This window comes from Schistocerca gregaria, chromosome 3, assembly GCF_023897955.1.
Source record: "Schistocerca gregaria isolate iqSchGreg1 chromosome 3, iqSchGreg1.2, whole genome shotgun sequence".
In the NCBI taxonomy this organism is placed as follows: domain Eukaryota; kingdom Metazoa; phylum Arthropoda; class Insecta; order Orthoptera; family Acrididae; genus Schistocerca; species Schistocerca gregaria.
Window position 1 is genome coordinate 129,820,809 of NC_064922.1, and position 23,786 is coordinate 129,844,594.

The window sequence follows — 23,786 nt, forward strand, 5'->3', positions numbered from 1 at the left end:
TTACAATGAGCAGAATAAAGGGTTGTAGTTAAACATAACATTTGGGTTGCATTCAAAAAGTATGGATAATATCAATCAACCTTAAATAGAATAAGAAGCGAAATATTGCAGTCAGTTTCGACCTGGAAGATTGGTATGTACTACCCTTATTCTTATTAATTGAAGCCAAAAAGAGGCGTATTACTGTTAATAATATAATTGAACTATAATAGTTCCAATTAAGGAAATGTAAAGCCAATATGAAAGCTGCTAACTTTTTATATTAGCGGTTAAACTCCGTTAACATTTCTAAAATTTATATAGTTTAAATAAAACATTACATTTTCACTGTAAAAATAATATATCTATATTTATAAATACCTAAAAGTAAAAATACTTCCTTAACATCTTCAGTGTCACGCTCTAATTATAAGCTATTTAAGTAAACGAAAAACAATATTACCAAAATAAATATTCAAAAAATAAAAGTTAAAAGATAAATCTTGAAATTAGAATCATATCAACCTTGAATATAACTAATTAAATAAATAAATAATCTATATAAACCTTGACCACCAAGTAATTCACCTCAACCATAATCAAATGACTTAGATGAATAATAACCTATTTTTAAAGGAATATATCTAATAAACTTAGTTGAAAGAAAGGTATAAATCATATAGAACCAGCAAATCTATCAAAAGAAAGTATACTTAAAGAAAATAAATTATGAGAAAAATCAAAATTAGAAATAAGATAACCTAAATAAGCACCTAAAATAACAACTGTAATAGTTAAAAACTTTAAATAATAAGGTAAAGCAATCACATGAGGAATAGGAAAAATTAATCAAGATAAAAGACTACCACCAAAAACAGCAACAAACAATAGACCAACTATTCCAAATGAAATATAATAACCCTTATCATCAAAAGAAAATCTAGAATAAAAATTATTATCACCAGATATTGAATAATAAAACAAACGAAAAGAATAAGAAGCAGTTAAACCAGTAGAAAAAAAATAAAGAAAAAAATTAAACAATTAATTCATCTTAAACAAACCATCTCAAGAATTAAATCCTTTGAATAAAATCCCGCTAAAAAAGGTATTCCACACAAAGATAAACTAGAAACATTAAAACAAACTGAAGTTAAAGGTATGAAATTAACAATTGGTCCTATAAAACGAATATCCTGAGAATCCTTCAAATTATGAATTATTGAACCTGCACATATAAATAATAATGCCTTAAATAAAGCATGAGCCAATAAATGAAAAAATGCAAGCTTTGGATAACCCATAGCCAAAATTCTTATTATTAAACCAAGTTGTCTTAAAGTAGAAAGAGCAATAATCTTCTTCAAATCAAATTCAAAATTAGCGCCCAATCCAGCCATAAATATAGTTATATAACCAATTAAAAGTAAAAATCAACCACAATTATAAGTATCTAATATTGGTCTAAAACGAATTAATAAATAAACACCAGCAGTAACAAGAGTAGAAGAATGAACTAAAGCAGAAACAGGAGTAGGAGCTGCTATAGCAGCAGGAAGTCATGAAGAGAAAGGAATCTGAGCTCTCTTAGTTATAGCTGCTAAAACAATTAATATAGTAATGAGCTTTATTTCAAAAGAATTAGAAATAAAATCATAATAATAAATATAATTTCAACCATCAAAATTTAACATTCATGCAATAGAAATTAAAATAGCAACATCACCAATACGATTAGAAAGTGCAGTTAATATACCAGCACTATAAGAATTTACATTTTGATAATAAATAACTAAACAATAAGAAACTAAACCTAAACCATCTCAACCTAATAAAATTCTAATTAAATTAGGACTAATAATTAAAAAACCTATAGAAAGAATAAATATTAAAACAATAATAATAAAACGATTTATATTCTTTTCACCAGATATATAATCCTCTCTATAATAAATAACCAAAGAAGAAATATATATAACAAAAGATATAAAAATAAGAGATATTCAATCCAAAATTAAAGTTATAACAACTATAGAACCATTTAAATTGAAAAGCTCTTACTCAACAAAAACTCTATAATCAATTATTAAATAATAAATACCTAAAATAAAAATTATAGTTCTCGAAATAAACAAAGAAAAAAAACTCAAAGAACAAATAGAAAATAAATTCACGGCCTAAGATGAAAAACTTCATATCATTGATTCCACAAAACAATATTTTTAATTAAAATACTTAAGCAAACTAAACAAAGAAATATTCACCCTTTAAACAGAGAATATTTAAAGGCAATCAATGTAAGAGTAAAAGATGATATTCACGAAAATAACCAAGAGAACAAGTATAAACACCAGAATAATAATTCCCATGCTGAGAATAAGAATATATATACAAAGTATAAACAGCTCTAAAAAAAGATAAAAAAATCAAAGCAAAGAATCTAAAAGAAGATCAAGATATAATTCTATTTAATAATCTAATTTCACCTACCAAATTTAAAGAAGGAGGAGCAGCCATATTTGATGATCTTAAAAGAAATCATCATAAAGCCATTCTTGGCATCAAATTAATTATACCCTTGTTAATTAATAATCTTCATCTACCTAAACGTTCATAAATAATATTAGATAAACAAAATAAACCAGAAGAACATAAACCATGACCAACCATTAGAGAAAGAGAACCTACACAACCTCATCAATTCATAGTCATCAATCCACCAATAACCATTCTTATATGAGCAACAGAAGAATATGCAATAAAGACTTTAAATCAACCTGACGAAAACAAATAAATCTTACAATAACACCCCCAGATAAACCTAAAGATAATCAAAAATAATTAAACTTTAAACCCAAATAAGAAATAGCCTTTATAACACGAAAAATACCATAACCACCTAACTTTAATAAAACACCAGCAAGAATCATTCTACCTGAAATAGGGGCCTCTACATGAGCCTTAGGAAGTCATAAATGAACCAAAAATATAGGTATCTTGACTAAAAAAGCCAAAATTATAAATACATAAAACATAAAATAATAAGAACCAAAATCAACTAATAAAGGAAAATATAAAGTATTAGAAAAATCATAAACCTTAAATAAAACTAATAATAAAGGTAATCTAGCAACCAAAGTATAAAAAATTAAATAAACACCAGCCTGCAAACGCTCAGGTTGATAACCCCAACCCAAAATTAAAAGTAAAGTAGGAACTAATCTAGCCTCAAAAAAAATATAAAAAGAAAGAAGACTTAATCTAGCAAATGAACAATAAAGCATTATTATTAAAATCAAAACCATAAAAACAAAAAAATTAGAATGATATGAACTTAAATAAACTGAACCTCTAGCAGTGATTATTAAAGAACAAATCCAAAAACTAAGTAAAATTAAACTAAAAGAAAAATAATCAATACCAAAATAATATCTAATTATATTCAAATCAGCATATGAATAAACACAAATTATAAAAACAAAACTCGACAGAAACATTAAAGAATGAACCAACCATCAACAATTATTTAATAAACAAAGAGGGATCAAAAAAATAGTTATAAATAAATACTTTAACATAAAGATAAACCAAAAGAATTAAAAAAATCATTACCATGAGAACGAATTATTGAAACTAAAATAGAAAGACCTAAAGCCACCTCACAAACAGAAAAAACTAAAAAAATAACAGGAAAAAAATAATCATAATCAAACTCAATAAGAAAAACAATAACTAATATAAATAAAGAAAGAACAATATATTCTAATCTCAAAAGAACCATTAATAAATGTTTACGGTCAGAAGAAAAAACATAAACACCAGCAAAATAAACAATAAAGAAGTAAAAATAGAGAATATAAACATTAGTTTTAATAGTTTAAAAAAAACGCCGGTCTTGTAAACCGGAAATAAGTCCAGCCCCCACTTTTAAAACTTCAGAGGTGGAAAAGCTTCCATCATCGGTCCCCAAAACCGATATTTTAAATAAACTAACAACTGAAATGATCAAAATAATAATTATATCATTATCAAATGTAATAAATATTAATTTTATTAAATTAAGACACCCAATATCAATAATGCTTTTTATTATCCTTCAAACCTTCCTAGTTGGATTAATAACAGGAACAATAATAGAAAGATATTGATTATCATATATTTTATTTCTTGGTGGTATACTAGTATTATTTATTTACATTACAAGAATTGCATCAAACGAAATATTTCAGCCTAAATCAATTACTATAATTATTACATTAATAATGTGAGTATTTATCATATCAATATTAATTATTCTAGATATATCTATATTTATAGACTTTTTCAAAAACACCGAAACTATAAATATTGATAATTCAATCAATTATCAAGAAATACAATATCTTTAGAAAAATTATATAATAGACCAACATTCATTATTACAATAATAATAATAATTTATTTATTTTTAGCACTACTAGCAGTTGTTAAAATCACTAATATTAATCAGGGACCTATTCGTAAAATAAGATAATTACTAATGAATAAACCCTTACGATTAAGACATCCTTTAATTAAAATTATTAATAACTCTTTAATTGACTTACCTGCCCCAACAAATATTTCATTTTGATGAAATTTTGGATCCCTATTAGGGTTATGTTTGGTAATTCAAATCGTAACTGGACTATTTTTAGCTATACACTATACATCAAATATTGAAATAGCATTCAGTAGTGTAGTACACATCTGCCAAGACGTAAATAATGGTTGAATTATCCGAACCTTACATGCAAATGGAGCATCTATATTTTTTATTTGTATTTACTTACATGTAGGACGGGGAATTTACTACGGATCTTATATATATATACATACCTGAATAATTGGTACAGTGATTTTATTTTTAGTTATAGCAACTGCATTTATAGGATATGTCTTACCCTGAGGCCAAATATCTTTTTGAGGTGCAACAGTAATTACTAATTTATTATCAGCAATCCCATACTTAGGAACAGATTTAGTCCAATGAGTATGAGGAGGATTCGCTGTTGATAATGCAACATTAAATCGATTCTTCACATTCCATTTTGTATTAGCATTTATTATTGCTGCTATAGCAGCAATTCATTTATTTTTTCTTCACCAAACAGGATCTAATAATCCTCTTGGATTAAATGGAGATATTGAAAAAATTCCATTCCATCCATACTTTACCTTTAAGGATTCTATTACATTTGTAATAGTAACATCATTATTAATTATACTATGTTTAATCAATCCTTACCTATTAGGAGATCCAGATAACTTTGTACCTGCCAACCCATTAGTAACACCAGTTCACATTCAACCAGAGTGATATTTCCTATTTGCATATGCAATTCTACGATCTATCCCTAATAAGTTAGGAGGTGTTATTGCATTATTTTTATCAATTAGAATCTTAATAATTTTACCATTTTATAATAAAACACCATTCCGAGGCATTCAATTTTACCCTATTAATCAAATTTTATTCTGAATTATAGTAGTTGTTGTATGCTTACTAACGTGAATTGGTAAACGACCTGTTGAAGAACCTTATATTATAACAGGTCAAATCTTAACAATTATCTACTTTACATATTTCTTAATTAATGTCCATGTCGCAAACGCATGAGATAAATTAATTAAGGAATAAAGTTAATTAGCTTAGGAAAAGCATATGTTTTGAAAACATAAAATTAGAAGTTTAACTCTTCTATTAACTTTTCTCAAAAAATTTCACTAAACAAATGAGATAAATAAAATCTTTAAACCAACAAAGAAAATAAAAAAAATTCAAAGATAAAGGTAAAAAACTTTTTCAAGCTAAGTACATTAATTTATCATAACGAAACCGTGGTAATGTTCCACGAACCCAAATAAAACCAAAAGATATAATAGCAAGCTTAATAAAAAATATAAAAGAATAAAAATCACCGCCTAAAAAAATTAAAGCCAATAACATTCTCATGAAGACAATTCTAGTATATTCAGCTAAAAAAATTAAAGTAAAACCACCCGCACCATACTCAATATTAAATCCTGAAACTAACTCAGATTCCCCTTCAGCAAAATCAAAAGGAGTACGATTAGTTTCAGCTAAACAAGAAGCAAAACAAGCTAAAGCTAAAGGGAAAGAAATAATAATAAATCAACAATAAAGCTGATAGTTTATAAAATCAAACATATTAAAACTACCAATTAAAATAATTAAAGACAATAAAATTAAAGCTAAACTAACTTCATAAGAAATTGTTTGAGCAACAGAACGAAGAGAACCTAATAATGAATAATTTGAATTAGAAGATCAACCAGCAATTATAACAGTATAAACACCTAATCTAGTACAACATAAAAAAAGTAAAAATCCATAAGAAAAAGAACATATATAAGTTAAATAAGGAAAAATTACTCAAACGGCTAAAGAAGTCATTAAATTAAAAACAGGGGAAAAATAATAAAGTAGATAATTAGATATAATAGGAATTGGCTGCTCCTTACAAATTAACTTAATAGCATCTCTAAATGGCTGAGGAATTCCAACAAAACCTACCTTATTTGGACCCTTTCGAATCTGAATATAACCTAAAACCTTACGCTCTAATAAAGTTAAAAAGGCAACACTAATTAAAACACAAATAACCAATAAAAGAAAATTCAAAATAAATATAAATAAATCATAAAGTATCAATACCATTTGTAGAAAAAATCTACATAAATGAATTCTAAATTCAACACATTAATCTGTCAAAATAGTAAATAAATTAATATTAATCAATATAACAAAAAATATTTTAACCATATGGTCCTTTCGTACTAATATGGATTAATAATCTTAGGATAGAAACCGACCTGGCTCACGCCGGTCTGATCTCAGATCATGTAAGAATTTAAAGGTCGAACAGACCTAATCATTGGGCTCCTGCACCCAAAATTTTTCTTAATCCAACATCGAGGTCACAATCTGCTTTGTCGATATGAGCTCTCAAAAACAATTACGCTGTTATCCCTAAGGTAACTTAATCTTATGATCATAAATTATGGATCAAAATAACAAACATAAATAAATGATATAATAATGAAGAGTTTATCTATTCTTCATGTCACCCCAACAAAACATCATCATTAAATATAGAAAGACAAACAAGAAACTATATAAAAGTAAAATGTCAAGCTCTATAGGGTCTTCTCGTCCTAAAGAAGAATTTAAGCCTTTTGACTCAAAAGTTAGATTCAAAAATTTATTAAGAGACAGTTGATTTCTCGTCAAGCCATTCATTCCAGCCACTAATTAAGAGACTAATGATTATGCTACCTTTGCACGGTCAAAATACCACGGCTCTTTAAAAATACGCTCAGTGAGCAGGCCAGACCTCAAAGTATAAACAAGAGGACATGTTTTTGATAAACAGGCGGAAATCAATTTTGCCTAGTTCCTTATAATAAGTTCACAAGGTAAAAATTTTATACAAATAAATAACCTAATTCTATCATTATTACAAAAATTTTAAAATTAAATTAGTAATCTTAATAAAAAACCTAAAATATTTATAAAATCAAAATAAAAAATAATGAACTAAAACGTAATCTTAAAGATAGCTGGTTTAAAGCTTACTATTATATTTCTATAAAATAAATTATAGGTTATTAACTTCAAAGCATATCCCTTAAAGAATAAATAAATTAATATTTTTACTTAAAAAATTAAATAAAAACAAGTAACTTTAAAAAAATCAATTCTATAAAATATACTAAGACAAAAATACAATAAAATTATTTATATTAAATAATTCAATAAACAAAAAATAAATATAATAAAATAAATAATCAAGATATCCTGATTTGCACAGAAAAATTTTCAGTGTAAATGAAACACTTTACTAATAAGTTATATCTTGAAACTCTTCCTAGATACACTTTCCAGTACATCTACTATGTTACGACTTATCTCATCTAAATTGAAGCTACTTTAAAATAAAATAGAATAATCAATAATGAGAGCGACGGGCGATGTGTACACATCTCAGAGCCAATATCAGTAAAATTAAATAAATTAAATTACTATCAAATCCACCTTCATTAACAGTATTTCACTATCAAATCCGTTATAAACAAAAATCTATTGTAACCCACCTCCTCTTAATTATAAGCTGCACCTTGACCTGAAACATTTTATAATTATAAATCTTGAGAATTATAACTCTAAAAAGATTCTCTGATAACGGAGATATACAAACAAATAAATTAAGTAGAGTAAATCGTGTATTATCAATCATGGGGTAGGTTCCTCTGAATGGAATGAGATACCGCCAAATTCTTTGGGTTTAAAGACCTTAACTAATAGTACCCTGGTAAATATAATTAACATTTAAAATAATAGGGTATCTAATCCTAGTTTATTATTTAAATTTCACAGATTCATAAAAAGGGCCACAAATAAATTTTAACATTTCACCTTACAAATTTATATTTCAACCCTAATAATATAAACAACTATTTTAACCAATAATATTCACTTGTATCAATCGTATAACCGCGGCTGCTGGCACGAATTATGCCGATACTAAATCAATTGCTAAATCCAAAATCACTTGATAATTAAATCAAATTACTGCAAAAAGAACATTTAGTCTAACAAAACATACATATAATATAAAGAAACAGTGATAGAATAAACTAATGCGGGTAAAGTGACGTCAATTACGTATTCTTTGGGGTCAAGTTTCCTGTTTCTGACGGACCACTGACACTTAATTGTAATCCTCGCACCCTCGTAATTTCTATGGAATGCACAAAATGCGTAGTGATTCAGTTATTCGGTCTCCAGCTGACTTCTTTCAGTGCAATCACGCGGCTATGGTGACAAAATGTACGATATAATGGGTGTCCAGTAGTTTGTTTCCGACGCACCACTGTCAGTTAATAGTAACCGTCCCACCCTCATAATGAGGGTGTATCTGAAAAATGGCGTCGCGCCTCAATAATTCAGTCTCCAGCTGACATCTTTCCTAGCAACTAACACAGCTATGGTAAACAGTTGTACGTCATCCTGGAGGCCATGTTGCTTGTTTCCGACGCACCACTGACAGTTAGTTGTAAACCACGCGCCCTCATAATGACTATGGAAGGAAAAAATTACGTCGCTATTCAATAATTCAGCCTCCAGCTGACTTCTTTCCGAGCAACTAACACAGCTACGGTAACCAGATGTACGTCCTCCTGGGGGCCAAGTTGCTTGTTTCCGACGCACCACCGAAAGTTAGTTGTAACCCACGCGCCCTCATAATGACTATGGAACCTGCAAATTGCGTCGCGATTCAATAAATCAGTCTCTAGCTGACTTCTTTCCGAGCAACTAACACAGGTACGGTAATCAGATGTACGTCCTCCTGGGGTCAAGTTGCTTGTTTCCGACGCACCATTGACAGTTATTTGTAACCCACGTACCCTCATAATGACTATGGACGGACAAATTACATCGCTATTCAATAATTCAGTCTCCAGATGACTTTTTCCAAACAACTAACACAGCTACGGTAACCAGATTTACGTCCTAATGGGGGCCAAGTTGCTTGTTTCCGACGCATCACTGACAGTTAGTTGAAACCCACGTGCCCTAATAATGACTATGGAACGTACAAATTGCGTCGCGATTCAATAATATAGTCTCCATCTGACATCTTTCCGAGCAACTAACACAGCTACGGTAACCAGATGAACGTCCTCCTGGAGGCCAAGTTGCTTGTTTCCGACGCACCACTTAAAGTTAGTTGTAACCCACGCGCCTTCATAATGACTATTGTTCGGAAAAATTGTGTTGCGATTCAATATTTCAGTCTCCAGCTGACTTCCTTCCGAGCAACTAACACAGCTACGGTAACCAGATGTACGTCCTCCTGGGGGCCAAGTTGCTTGTTTCCGACGCACCATTGACAGTTATTTGTAACCCCCGTACCCTCATAATGACTATGGAACGGACAAATTACATCGCTATTCAATAATTCAGTCTCCAGATGACTTTTTCCAAACAACTAACACAGCTACGGTAACCAGATGTACGTCCTCCTGGGGGCCAAGTTGCTTGTTTCCGACACACCACTGACAATTAGTTGTAACCCACGCTTCCTCATAATGACTATGGAACTGACAAATTGCGTCGCGACTCAATAATTCAGTCTCCAGCTGACTTCTTTCCTAACAACTAACACAGGTACGGTAACCAGATGTACGTCATCCTGGGGGCCAAGCTGCTTGTTTCCGGCGCACCACTGACAGTTAGTTGTAACCCACGTGCCCTAATAATGACTATGGAACAGAAAATTGCGTCGCGATTCAATAATTCAGTCACCAGCTGACATCTTTCCGCGCAATTAACACAGCTACGGTAACCAGATGTACGCCCTCCTGGGGGCCAATTTGCTTGTTTGCGACGCACCACTGACAGTTAGTTGTAACCCACGCGCCCTCATAATGACTATGGAACGGACAAATTGCGTCGCGATTCAATAATTCAGTCTCCAGCTGACTTCTTTCCGAGCAACTAACACAGCTACGGTAAGCAGATGTACGTCCTCCTGGGGGCGAAGTTGCTTGTTTCCGACGCACCACTGAGAGTCAGTTGTAACCCACGTGCCCTCAGAATGACTATGAAACGGACAAATTGCGTCGCGATTCAATAATTCAGTCTCCAGCCACTTCTTTCCGAGCAACTAACACTGCTACGGTAACCAGATGTACGTCTTCCTGGGGCCACGTTGCTTGTTTCCGACGCACCACTGACAGTTAGTCGTAACCCACGTGCCCTCATAATGACTACGGAACGGACAAATTGCGTCGCGATTCAATAATTCAGTCTCCAGCTGACATCTTTCCGAGCAACTAACCCAGCTACGGTAACCACATGTACGTCGTCCTGGGGGCCAAGTTGCTTGTTTCCGACGCACCACTGACAGTTAGTTGTAACCCTCATAATGACTATGGAACGGACAAATTGCGTCGCGATTCTATAATTCTGTCTCCAGCTGACTTCTTTCCGAGCAACTAACACAGTTACACTAACCTGATGTACGTCCACCTGGGGGCCAAGATGCTTGTTTCCGACGCACCACTGACAGTCAGTTGTAACCCACGCGCCCTCATAATGACTATGGAACGGACAAATTGCGTCGCGATTCTATAATTCTGTCTCCAGCTGACTTCTTTCCGAGCAACAAACACAGCTACGGTAACCGGATGTACGTCGTCCCGGGGGCCAAGTTGCTTGTATTCGACGCACCACTGTCAGTTATTTGTAACCCTCCCACTATCATAATGAGGGTGTATCTGAAAAATGGCGTCGCGCCTCAATAATTAAATCTCCAGCTGATATCTTTCCTAGCAAATAACACAGCTACGGTAAACAGATGTACGTCATCCTGGAGGCCATGTTGCTTGTTTCCGACACACCACTGACAGTTAGTTGTACCCAAGCGCTCTAATAATGACTATGGAAAGGACAAATTGCGTCGTGATTCAATAATACAGTCTCCAGCTGACATTTTTCCGAGCAACTAACAAAGCTACGGTAAGCAGATGTACGTCCTCCTGGGGGCCAAGTTGCTTGTTTCCGACGCACCACTGACAGTCAGTTGTAACACACGTGCCCTCAGAATGACTATGAAACGGACAAATTGCGTCGCGATTCAATAATTCAGTCTCCAGCCACTTCTTTCCGAGCAACTAACACTGCTACGGTAACCAGATGTACGTCTTCCTGGGGCCACTTTGCTTGTTTCCGACGCACCACTGACAGTTAGTCGTCACCCACGTGCCCTCATAATGACTACGGAACGGACAAATTGCGTCGCGATTCAATAATTCAGTCTCCAGCTGACATCTTTCCGAGCAACTAACCCAGCTACGGTAACCACATGTACGTCGTCCTGGTGGCCAAGTTGCTTGTTTCCGACGCACCACTGACAGTTAGTTGTAAACCACGCACCCTCATAATGACTATGGAAGGAAAAAATTACGTCGCTATTCAATAATTCAGCCTCCAGCTGACTTCTTTCCGAGCAACTAACACAGCTACGGTAACCAGATGTACGTCCTCCTGGGGGCCAAGTTGCTTGTTTCCGACGCACCACCGACAGTTAGTTGTAACCCACGCGCCCTCATAATGACTATGGAACCTGCAAATTGCGTCGCGATTCAATAATTCAGTCTCCACCTGACATCTTTCCGAGCAACTAACACAGCTATGGTAACCAGATGAACGTCCTCCTGGAGGCCAAGTTGCTTGTTTCCGACGCACCACTGAAAGTTAGTTGTAACCCACGCGCCTTCATAATGACTATTGTTCGGAAAAATTGTGTTGCGATTCAATATTTCAGTCTCCAGCTGACTTCCTTCCGAGCAACTAACACAGCTACGGTAACCAGATGTACGTCCTCCTGGGGGCCAAGATGCTTGTTTCCGACGCACCATTGACAGTTACTTGTAACCCCCGTACCCTCATAATGACTATGGAACGGACAAATTACATCGCTATTCAATAATTCAGTCTCCAGATGACTTTTTCCAAACAACTAACACAGCTACGGTAACCAGATGTACGTCCTCCTGGGGGCCAAGTTGCTTGTTTCCGACGCACCACTGACAATTAGTTGTAACCCACGCTTCCTCATAATGACTATGGAACGGACAAATTGCGTCGCGATTCAATAATTCAGTCTCCAGCTGACTTCTTTCCTAACAACTAACACAGGTACGGTAACCAGATGTACGTCATCCTGGGGGCCAAGCTGCTTGTTTCCGGCGCACCACTGACAGTTAGTTGTAACCCACGTGCCCTAATAATGACTATGGAACAGAAAATTGCGTCGCGATTCAATAATTCAGTCACCAGCTGACATATTTCCGCGCAACTAACACAGCTACGGTAACCAGATGTACGCCCTCCTGGGGGCCAATTTGCTTGTTTGCGACGCACCACTGACAGTTAGTTGTAACCCACGCGCCCTCGTAATGACTATGGAACGGACAAATTGCGTCGCGATTGAATAATTCAGTCTCCAGCTGACTTCTTTCCGAGCAACTAACACAGCTGCGGTAAGCAGATGTACGTCCTCCTGGGGGCGAAGTTGCTTGTTTCCGACGCACCACTGAGAGTCAGTTGTAACCCACGTGCCCTCAGAATGACTATGAAACGGACAAATTGCGTCGCGATTCAATAATTCAGTCTCCAGCCACTTCTTTCCGAGCAACTAACACTGCTACGGTAACCAGATGTACGTCTTCCTGGGGCCACGTTGCTTGTTTCCGACGCACCACTGACAGTTAGTCGTAACCCACGTGCCCACATAATGACTACGGAACGGACAAATTGCGTCGCGATTCAATAATTCAGTCTCCAGCTGACATCTTTCCGAGCAACTAACCCAGCTACGGTAACCACATGTACGTCGTCCTGGGGGCCAAGTTGCTTGTTTCCGACGCACCACTGACAGTTAGTTGTAACCCACGCGCCCTCATAATGACTATGGAACGTACAAATTGCGTCGCGATTCAATAATACAGTCTCCAGCTGACATCTTTCCGAGCAACTTACACAGCTACGGTAACCACATGTACGTCCTCCTGGGGGCCAAGTTGCTTGTTTCCGACGCACCACTGACAGTTAGTTGTAACCCACGCGGTCTCATAATGACTATGGAACGGACAAATTGCGTCGCGATTCAGTAATTTAGTCTCCAGCTGACTTCTTTTTAAGCAACTAATGCGGCTAAGGTGACCACATCTATTTCCTCTTTGGGGTCAAGTTTCCTGTTTCTGACGGACAACTGACACATAATTGTAACCTTGGCACCCTCGTAATTTCTATGGAATGCACAAATTGCGTATTGATTCAGTTACTCGGTCTCCAGCTACCTTCTTTCTGAGCAATCACGCGTCTATGGTGACCAAATGTACGATATAGTGTGTGTCCAGTAGTTTGATTCCTACGCACCGCTGTTAATTAATTGTAACCCTCCCACCCTCATAATGAGGGTGTACCTGCAAAATGACGTCGCGATTCAGGAATTCAGTCTCCAGCTGACTTCTTTCCGAGCAACTAACACAGTTACAGTAACCAGATGTACGTCCACTTGGGGGCCAAGTTGCTTGTTTCCGACGCACCACTGACAGTCAGTTGTAACCCACGTGCCCTCAGAATGACTATGAAACGGACAAATTGCGTCGCGATTCAATAATTCAGTCTCCCGCCACTTCTTTCCGAGCAACTAACACTGCTACGATAACCAGATGTACGTCTTCCTGGGGCCAAGTTGCTTGTTTCCGACACACCACTGACAGTTAGTCGTAACCCACGTGCCCTCATAATGACTACGGAACAGACAAATTGCGTCGCGATTTAATAATTCAGTCTCCAGCTGACATCTTTCCGAGCAACTTACACAGCTACGGTAACCAGATGTACGTCCTCCTGAAGGCCAAGTTGCTTGTTTCCGGCGCACCACTGACAGTCAGTTGTAACCCACGCACCCTCATAATGACTATGGAACGGACAAATTGCGTCGCGATTCTATAATTCTGTCTCCAGCTGACTTCTTTCCGAGCAACTAACACAGTTACACTAACCTGATGTACGTCCACCTGGGGGCCAAGATGCTTGTTTCCGACGCACCACTGACAGTCAGTTGTAACCCACGCGCCCTCATAATGACTATGGAACGGACAAATTGCGTCGCGATTCTATAATTCTGTCTCCAGCTGACTTCTTTCCGAGCAACAAACACAGCTACGGTAACCGGATGTACGTCGTCCCGGGGGCCAAGTTGCTTGTTTTCGACGCACCACTGTCAGTTATTTGTAACCCTCCCACTATCATAATGAGGGTGTATCTGAAAAATGGCGTCGCGCCTCAATAATTAAATCTCCAGCTGATATCTTTCCTAGCAAATAACACAGCTACGGTAAACAGATGTACGTCATCCTGGAGGCCATGTTGCTTGTTTCCGACACACCACTGACAGTTAGTTGTACCCAAGCGCTCTAATAATGACTATGGAAAGGACAAATTGCGTCGTGATTCAATAATACAGTCTCCAGCTGACATTTTTCCAAGCAACTAACACAGCTACGGTAAGCAGATGTACGTCCTCCTGGGGGCCAAGTTGCTTGTTTCCGACGCACCACTGACAGTCAGTTGTAACACACGTGCCCTCAGAATGACTATGAAACGGACAAATTGCGTCGCGATTCAATAATTCAGTCTCCAGCCACTTCTTTCCGAGCAACTAACACTGCTACGGTAACCAGATGTACGTCTTCCTGGGGCCAAGTTGCTTGTTTCCGACGCACCACTGACAGTCAGTTGTAACCCACGTGCCCTCAGAATGACTATGAAACGGACAAATTGCGTCGCGATTCAATAATTCAGTCTCCCGCCACTTCTTTCCGAGCAACTAACACTGCTACGATAACCACATGTACGTCGTCCTGGTGGCCAAGTTGCTTGTTTCCTACGCACCACTGACAGTTAGTTGTAAACCACGCACCCTCATAATGACTATGGAAGGAAAAAATTACGTCGCTATTCAATAATTCAGCCTCCAGCTGACTTCTTTCCGAGCAACTAACACAGCTACGGTAACCAGATGTACGTCCTCCTGGGGGCCAAGTTGCTTGTTTCCGACGCACCACCGACAGTTAGTTGTAACCCACGCGCCCTCATAATGACTATGGAACCTGCAAATTGCGTCGCGATTCAATAATTCAGTCTCCACCTGACTTCTTTCCGAGCAACTAACACAGCTTCGGTAACCAAATGTACGTCCTCCTGGGGGCCAAGATGCTTGTTTCCGACGCACCACTGACAGTTAGTTGTAACCCACGCGCCCTCATAATGACTATGGAACGCACAAATTGCGTCGCGATTCAATAAATCAGTCTCTAGCTGACTTCTTTCCGAGCAACTAACACAGGTACGGTAACCAGATGTACGTCCTCCTGGGGTCAAGTTGCTTGTTTCCGACGCACCATTGACAGTTATTTGTAACCCACGTACCCTCATAATGACTATGGAACGGACAAATTACATCGCTATTCAATAATTCAGTCTCCAGATGACTTTTTCCAAACAACTAACACAGCTACGGTAACCAGATGTACGTCCTCCTGGGGGCCAAGTTGCTTGTTTCCGACGCATCACTGACAGTTAGTTGAAACCCACGTGCCCTAATAATGACTATGGAACGTACAACTTGCGTCGCGATTCAATAATATAGTCTCCATCTGACATCTTTCCGAGCAACTAACACAGCTACGGTAACCAGATGAACGTCCTCCTGGAGGCCAAGTTGCTTGTTTCCGACGCACCACTGAAAGTTAGTTGTAACCCACGCGCCTTCATAATGACTATTGTTCGGAAAAATTGTGTTGCGATTCAATATTTCAGTCTCCAGCTGACTTCCTTCCGAGCAACTAACACAGCTACGGTAACCAGATGTACGTCCTCCTGGGGGCCAAGTTGCTTGTTTCCGACGCACCATTGACAGTTATTTGTAACCCCCGTACCCTCATAATGACTATGGAACGGACAAATTACATCGCTATTCAATAATTCAGTCGCCAGATGACTTTTTCCAAACAACTAACACAGCTACGGTAACCAGATGTACGTCCTCCTGGGGGCCAAGTTGCTTGTTTCCGACGCACCACTGACAATTAGTTGTAACCCACGCTTCCTCATAATGACTATGGAACGGACAAATTGCGTCGCGATTCAATAATTCAGTCTCCAGCTGACTTCTTTCCTAACAACTAACACAGGTACGGTAACCAGATGTACGTCATCCTGGGGGCCAAGCTGCTTGTTTCCGGCGCACCACTGACAGTTAGTTGTAACCCACGTGCCCTAATAATGACTATGGAACAGAAAATTGCGTCGCGATTCAATAATTCAGTCACCAGCTGACATATTTCCGCGCAACTAACACAGCTACGGTAACCAGATGTACGCCCTCCTGGGGGCCAATTTGCTTGTTTGCGACGCACCACTGACAGTTAGTTGTAACCCACGCGCCCTCGTAATGACTATGGAATGAACAAATTGCGTCGCGATTGAATAATTCAGTCTCCAGCTGACTTCTTTCCGAGCAACTAACACAGCTGCGGTAAGCAGATGTACGTCCTCCTGGGGGCGAAGTTGCTTGTTTCCGACGCACCACTGACAGTCAGTTGTAACCCACGTGCCCTCAGAATGACTATGAAACGGACAAATTGCGTCGCGATTCAATAATTCAGTCTCCAGCCACTTCTTTCCGAGCAACTAACACTGCTACGGTAACCAGATGTACGTCTTCCTGGGGCCACGTTGCTTGTTTCCGACGCACCACTGACAGTTAGTCGTAACCCACGTGCCCTCATAATGACTACGGAACGGACAAATTGCGTCGCGATTCAATAATTCAGTCTCCAGCTGACATCTTTCCGAGCAACTAACCCAGCTACGGTAACCACATGTACGTCGTCCTGGGGGCCAAGTTGCTTGTTTCCGACGCACCACTGACAGTTAGTTGTAACCCACGCGCCCTCATAATGACTATGGAACGTACAAATTGCGTCGCGATTCAATAATACAGTCTCCAGCTGACATCTTTCCGAGCAACTTACACAGCTACGGTAACCTGATGTACGTCCACCTGGGGGCCAAGATGCTTGTTTCCGACGCACCACTGACAGTCAGTTGTAACCCACGCGCCCTCATAATGACTATGGAACGGACAAATTGCGTCGCGATTCTATAATTCTGTCTCCAGCTGACTTCTTTCCGAGCAACAAACACAGCTACGGTAACCGGATGTACGTCGTCCCGGGGGCCAAGTTGCTTGTATTCGACGCACCACTGTCAGTTATTTGTAACCCTCCCACTATCATAATGAGGGTGTATCTGAAAAATGGCGTCGCGCCTCAATAATTAAATCTCCAGCTGATATCTTTCCTAGCAAATAACACAGCTACGGTAAACAGATGTACGTCATCCTGGAGGCCATGTTGCTTGTTTCCGACACACCACTGACAGTTAGTTGTACCCAAGCGCTCTAATAATGACTATGGAAAGGACAAATTGCGTCGTGATTCAATAATACAGTCTCCAGCTGACATTTTTCCGAGCAACTAACACAGCTACGGTAAGCAGATGTACGTCCTCCTGGGGGCCAAGTTGCTTGTTTCCGACGCACCACTGACAGTCAGTTGTAACACACGTGCCCTCAGAATGACTATGAAACGGACAAATTGCGTCGCGATTCAATAATTCAGTCTCCAGCCACTTCTTTCCGAGCAACTAACACTGCTACGGTAACCAGATGTACGTCTTCCTGGGGCCACTTTGCTTGTTTCCGACGCACCACTGACAGTTAGTCGTCACCCACGTGCCCTCATAATGACTACGGAACGGACAAATTGCGTCGCGATTCAATAATTCAGTCTCCAGCTGACATCTTTCCGAGCAACTAACCCAGCTACGGTAACCACATGTACGTCGTCCTGGTGGCCAAGTTGCTTGTTTCCGACGCACCACTGACAGTTAGTTGTAAACCACGCACCCTCATAATGACTATGGAAGGAAAAAATTACGTCGCTATTCAATAATTCAGCCTCCAGCTGACTTCTTTCCGAGCAACTAACACAGCTACGGTAACCAGATGTACGTCCTCCTGGGGGCCAAGTTGCTTGTTTCCGACGCACCACCGACAGTTAGTTGTAACCCACGCGCCCTCATAATGACTATGGAACCTGCAAATTGCGTCGCGATTCAATAATTCAGTCTCCACCTGACTTCTTTCCGAGCAACTAACACAGCTTCGGTAACCAAATGTACGTCCTCCTGGGGGCCAAGATGCTTGTTTCCGACGCACCACTGACAGTTAGTTGTAACCCACGCGCCCTCATAATGACTATGGAACGCACAAATTGCGTCGCGATTCAATAAATCAGTCTCTAGCTGACTTCTTTCCGAGCAACTAACACAGGTACGGTAACCAGATGTACGTCCTCCTGGGGTCAAGTTGCTTGTTTCCGACGCACCATTGACAGTTATTTGTAACCCACGTACCCTCATAATGACTATGGAACGGACAAATTACATCGCTATTCAATAATTCAGTCTGCAGATGACTTTTTCCAAACAACTAACACAGCTACGGTAACCAGATGAACGTCCTCCTGGGGGCCAAGTTGCTTGTTTCCGACGCATCACTGACAGTTAGTTGAAACCCACGTGCCCTAATAATGACTATGGAACGTACAAATTGCGTCGCGATTCAATAATATAGTCTCCATCTGACATCTTTCCGAGCAACTAACACAGCTACGGTAACCAGATGAACGTCCTCCTGGAGGCCAAGTTGCTTGTTTCCGACGCACCACTGAAAGTTAGTTGTAACCCACGCGCCTTCATAATGACTATTGTTCGGAAAAATTGTGTTGCGATTCAATATTTCAGTCTCCAGCTGACTTCCTTCCGAGCAACTAACACAGCTACGGTAACCAGATGTACGTCCTCCTGGGGGCCAAGTTGCTTGTTTCCGACGCACCATTGACAGTTATTTGTAACCCCCGTACCCTCATAATGACTATGGAACGGACAAATTACATCGCTATTCAATAATTCAGTCTCCAGATGACTTTTTCCAAACAACTAACACAGCTACGGTAACCAGATGTACGTCCTCCTGGGGGCCAAGTTGCTTGTTTCCGACGCACCACTGACAATTAGTTGTAACCCACGCTTCCTCATAATGACTATGGAACGGACAAATTGCGTCGCGATTCAATAATTCAGTCTCCAGCTGACTTCTTTCCTAACAACTAACACAGGTACGGTAACCAGATGTACGTCATCCTGGGGGCCAAGCTGCTTGTTTCCGGCGCACCACTGACAGTTAGTTGTAACCCACGTGCCCTAATAATGACTATGGAACAGAAAATTGCGTCGCGATTCAATAATTCAGTCACCAGCTGACATATTTCCGCGCAACTAACACAGCTACGGTAACCAGATGTACGCTCTCCTGGGGGCCAATTTGCTTGTTTGCGACGCACCACTGACAGTTAGTTGTAACCCACGCGCCCTCGTAATGACTATGGAACGAACAAATTGCGTCGCGATTGAATAATTCAGTCTCCAGCTGACTTCTTTCCGAGCAACTAACACAGCTGCCGGAAGCAGATGTACGTCCTCCTGGGGGCGAAGTTGCTTGTTTCCGACGCACCACTGACAGTCAGTTGTAACCCACGTGCCCTCAGAATGACTATGAAACGGACAAATTGCGTCGCGATTCAATAATTCAGTCTCCAGCCACTTCTTTCCGAGCAACTAACACTGCTACGGTAACCAGATGTACGTCTTCCTGGGGCCACGTTGCTTGTTTCCGACGCACCACTGACAGTTAGTCGTAACCCACGTGCCCTCATAATGACTACGGAACGGACAAATTGCGTCGCGATTCAATAATTCAGTCTCCAGCTGACATCTTTCCGAGCAACTAACCCAGCTACGGTAACCACATGTACGTCGTCCTGGGGGCCAAGTTGCTTGTTTCCGACGCACCACTGACAGTTAGTTGTAACCCACGCGCCCTCATAATGACTATGGAACGTACAAATTGCGTCGCGATTCAATAATACAGTCTCCAGCTGACATCTTTCCGAGCAACTTACACAGCTACGGTAACCACATGTACGTCCTCCTGGGGGCCAAGTTGCTTGTTTCCGACGCACCACTGACAGTTAGTTGTAACCCACGCGGTCTCATAATGACTATGGAACGGACAAATTGCGTCGCGATTCAGTAATTTAGTCTCCAGCTGACTTCTTTTTAAGCAACTAATGCGGCTAAGGTGACCACATCTATTTCCTCTTTGGGGTCAAGTTTCCTGTTTCTGACGGACAACTGACACATAATTGTAGCCTTGGCACCCTCGTAATTTCTATGGAATGCACAAATTGCGTATTGATTCAGTTACTCGGTCTCCAGCTAACTTCTTTCTGAGCAATCACGCGTCTATGGTGACCAAATGTACGATATAGTGTGTGTCCAGTAGTTTGATTCCTACGCACCGCTGTTAGTTAATTGTAACCCTCCCACCCTCATAATGAGGGTGTACCTGCAAAATGACGTCGCGATTCAGGAATTCAGTCTCCAGCTGACTTCTTTCCGAGCAACTAACACAGTTACAGTAACCAGATGTACGTCCACCTGGGGGCCAAGTTGCTTGTTTCCGACGCACCACTGACAGTCAGTTGTAACCCACGTGCCCTCAGAATGACTATGAAACGGACAAATTGCGTCGCGATTCAATAATTCAGTCTCCCGCCACTTCTTTCCGAGCAACTAACACTGCTACGATAACCAGATGTACGTCTTCCTGGGGCCAAGTTGCTTGTTTCCGACACACCACTGACAGTTAGTCGTAACCCACGTGCCCTCATAATGACTACGGAACAGACAAATTGCGTCGCGATTTAATAATTCAGTCTCCAGCTGACATCTTTCCGAGCAACTTACACAGCTACGGTAACCAGATGTACGTCCTCCTGGAGGCCAAGTTGCTTGTTTCCGGCGCACCACTGACAGTCAGTTGTAACCCACGCACCCTCATAATGACTATGGAACGGACAAATTGCGTCGCGATTCTATAATTCTGTCTCCAGCTGACTTCTTTCCGAGCAACTAACACAGTTACACTAACCTGATGTACGTCCACCTGGGGGCCAAGTTGCTAGTTTCCGACGCACCACTGACAGTCAGTTGTAACCCACGCGCCCTCATAATGACTATGGAACGGACAAATTGCGTCGCGATTCTATAATTCTGTCTCCAGCTGACTTCTTTCCGAGCAACAAACACAGCTACGGTAACCGGATCTACGTCGTCCCGGGGGCCAAGTTGCTTGTATTCGACGCACCACTGTCAGTTATTTGTAACCCTCCCACTATCATAATGAGGGTGTATCTGAAAAATGGCGTCGCGCCTCAATAATTAAATCTCCACCTGATATCTTTCCTAGCAAATAACACAGCTACGGTAAACAGATGTACGTCATCCTGGAGGCCATGTTGCTTGTTTCCGACACACCACTGACAGTTAGTTGTACCCAAGCGCTCTAATAATGACTATGGAAAGGACAAATTGCGTCGTGATTCAATAATACAGTCTCCAGCTGACATTTTTCCGAGCAACTAACACAGCTACGGTAAGCAGATGTACGTCCTCCTGGGGGCCAAGTTGCTTGTTTCCGACGCACCACTGACAGTCAGTTGTAACACACGTGCCCTCAGAATGACTATGAAACGGACAAATTGCGTCGCGATTCAATAATTCAGTCTCCAGCCACTTCTTTCCGAGCAACTAACACTGCTACGGTAACCAGATGTACGTCTTCCTGGGGCCACTTTGCTTGTTTCCGACGCACCACTGACAGTTAGTCGTCACCCACGTGCCCTCATAATGACTACGGAACGGACAAATTGCGTCGCGATTCAATAATTCAGTCTCCAGCTGACATCTTTCCGAGCAACTAACCCAGCTACGGTAACCACATGTACGTCGTCCTGGTGGCCAAGTTGCTTGTTTCCGACGCACCACTGACAGTTAGTTGTAAACCACGCACCCTCATAATGACTATGGAAGGAAAAAATTACGTCGCTATTCAATAATTCAGCCTCCAGCTGACTTCTTTCCGAGCAACTAACACAGCTACGGTAACCAGATGTACGTCCTCCTGGGGGCCAAGTTGCTTGTTTCCGACGCACCACCGACAGTTAGTTGTAACCCACGCGCCCTCATAATGACTATGGAACCTGCAAATTGCGTCGCGATTCAATAATTCAGTCTCCACCTGACTACTTTCCGAGCAACTAACACAGCTTCGGTAACCAAATGTACGTCCTCCTGGGGGCCAAGATGCTTGTTTCCGACGCACCACTGACAGTTAGTTGTAACCCACGCGCCCTCATAATGACTATGGAACGCACAAATTGCGTCGCGATTCAATAAATCAGTCTCTAGCTGACTTCCTTCCGAGCAACTAACACAGGTACGGTAACCAGATGTACGTCCTCCTGGGGTCAAGTTGCTTGTTTCCGACGCACCATTGACAGTTATTTGTAACCCACGTACCCTCATAATGACTATGGAACGGACAAATTACATCGCTATTCAATAATTCAGTCTCCAGATGACTTTTTCCAAACAACTAACACAGCTACGGTAACCAGATGTACGTCCTCCTGGGGGCCAAGTTGCTTGTTTCCGACGCATCACTGACAGTTAGTTGAAACCCACGTGCCCTAATAATGACTATGGAACGTACAAATTGCGTCGCGATTCAATAATATAGTCTCCATCTGACATCTTTCCGAGCAACTAACACAGCTACGGTAACCAGATGAACGTCCTCCTGGAGGCCAAGTTGCTTGTTTCCGACGCACCACTGAAAGTTAGTTGTAACCCACGCGCCTTCATAATGACTATTGTTCGGAAAAATTGTGTTGCGATTCAATATTTCAGTCTCCAGCTGACTTCCTTCCGAGCAACTAACACAGCTACGGTAACCAGATGTACGTCCTCCTGGGGGCCAAGTTGCTTGTTTCCGACGCACCATTGACAGTTATTTGTAACCCCCGTACCCTCATAATGACTATGGAACGGACAAATTACATCGCTATTCAATAATTCAGTCTCCAGATGACTTTTTCCAAACAACTAACACAGCTACGGTAACCAGATGTACGTCCTCCTGGGGGCCAAGTTGCTT

At 39.8% G+C, this 23,786-nt stretch overlaps 2 long non-coding RNA genes across 2 annotated transcripts in view; one reads left to right on the top strand and one right to left on the bottom strand.

The window, feature by feature from the left end:
- Positions 1-7,313, top strand: part of LOC126356063 (uncharacterized) — a 31,300-nt gene extending 23,987 nt beyond the window's left edge. Inside the window, exon 2 of the long non-coding RNA XR_007565572.1 lies at positions 6,879-7,313. This is a non-coding gene — a long non-coding RNA (uncharacterized LOC126356063). The remainder of the gene's footprint in view (positions 1-6,878) is intronic.
- The window catches only part of LOC126356062 (uncharacterized), a 31,462-nt gene extending 24,051 nt beyond the window's left edge, over positions 1-7,411 (bottom strand). Inside the window, exon 1 of the long non-coding RNA XR_007565571.1 lies at positions 7,356-7,411. This is a non-coding gene — a long non-coding RNA (uncharacterized LOC126356062). The remainder of the gene's footprint in view (positions 1-7,355) is intronic.
- Between the last annotated feature and the right edge of the window lie 16,375 nt (positions 7,412-23,786).